Here is a 1,409-nt window from a genome sequence, read left to right on the forward strand (position 1 = left end):
GGGCAAACAGAAAATGCAGTGGGTTTTTCCCTTTTAGGGGCTCTCTGCCCACAGCTCCCCATTCCAGGTGCGCCACTGGGGACAAACGCCACTTGCCTGCAAGTGGGGGTCCACCCCCCACCCTCCCGCTGGCTGACCTTGGCCAAGCTCCCTGACCCTTAGGGTGCAGAGCGCAAATGAGGTGCTCGGCAGATACCGCTGAGATGGGGTGAAGGCCTCTGTGTGCACCTCATTTCCTCCTGAGGCTCCCGGGGAGGGTCCTCCCTGCCTCTCTCAGCTGCTGGGGCTCCAGGCGCCCCTTGGCTGGTGGCCGGGGCCCTCCACCTCTGCTCTGCCCTCAGCTGGCCCTACCCTTCTCCTCTAGAAGGACCGGCCATCGATGCAGGGCCAGCTGGTCCAGGACGGTCTCTTCCTGAGGCCCTTCACTTAACGACATCTGCAGACCCTCCTTCAAATCGGAGCGTGTCTACCGTCATAGGGGACGTCTTCTGGGGGTCCACTCACCCACTGCACCCACGTCCCAGTGTTTACTCTCCACCCTCGCCACATGACTCGGGTCACGTAACACACGTGACTTTGTGGCCTCGCTTTCACGGCGCATCGTACCGTGGGCGCTACCTGGGCATCGCAGGAAGGTTTTCACGGGCAACACGGGCAGGGTTATGTGACATGCATCCCGGCCCCTGCTGGGGACGCTCCGCCGCACCCTCCTCTCCCCGCCGTCCGCTGGAAGGCGCCAGACACCACCAAGCACTCACGGGTCCATGAGGAAACCTCTCTCCGTGGGGACTCTGTCTAGAAGGTAGGGACAGCATGGGGCTCGGGACACTGCAGAGCCATGTGGATGTGGCCGCTAGAGCAGGGGACATGCAGGGGAGCCGGCCTGGGCCTCTCCTCTGTCAGGCGGGAGCCTGGGGAATAAAGTCCTGCAGTGTGGCCCCTGACGTGGGCCTAGAATGGGTCATCATGCACCGTGCAAGCGACAGCTGTCACCGTGAACTTGCTCCTGTGCGACCTCCTCCAAGCCCCCGGGCTGGGCCCCTCAGGCTGCCTGGCCCACAGGTCGGGGCAGACGCGGGCACCTCGTGCGTGGGGCCAGCGAGCCGGGGTCTGCCTGCCTCCCTGGCACAGGGGCTGCCTTTGAAGCCAAGACCAGAGGGATCATGGGTGCCTCCGAGGCCGCCAGGCCGAGGGACGGGGCTGGCCTGCTAGCTGGGGACCTAGAAAGTTGGTGGGAGGGAGGAATCCCCAGGGCCAGGGCTTACAGGAGGGGCCCCACCCTGTGTACCCACCCCCTCCCCTTCCCGTCCCCTGGGGCCTGGGCCCTGGAGCGCTGGGTGCTCCCCACCTGAGCGTCTCCTGCTGCACCTGGGGTGTGGTCACAGAGCCAGGAGGAAGCCAGGTCCCCG

The sequence above is a fragment of the Crocuta crocuta genome, unplaced genomic scaffold, assembly GCF_008692635.1.
Source record: "Crocuta crocuta isolate KB4526 unplaced genomic scaffold, BGI_CrCroc_1.0 scaffold971, whole genome shotgun sequence".
NCBI classification, from domain to species: domain Eukaryota; kingdom Metazoa; phylum Chordata; class Mammalia; order Carnivora; family Hyaenidae; genus Crocuta; species Crocuta crocuta.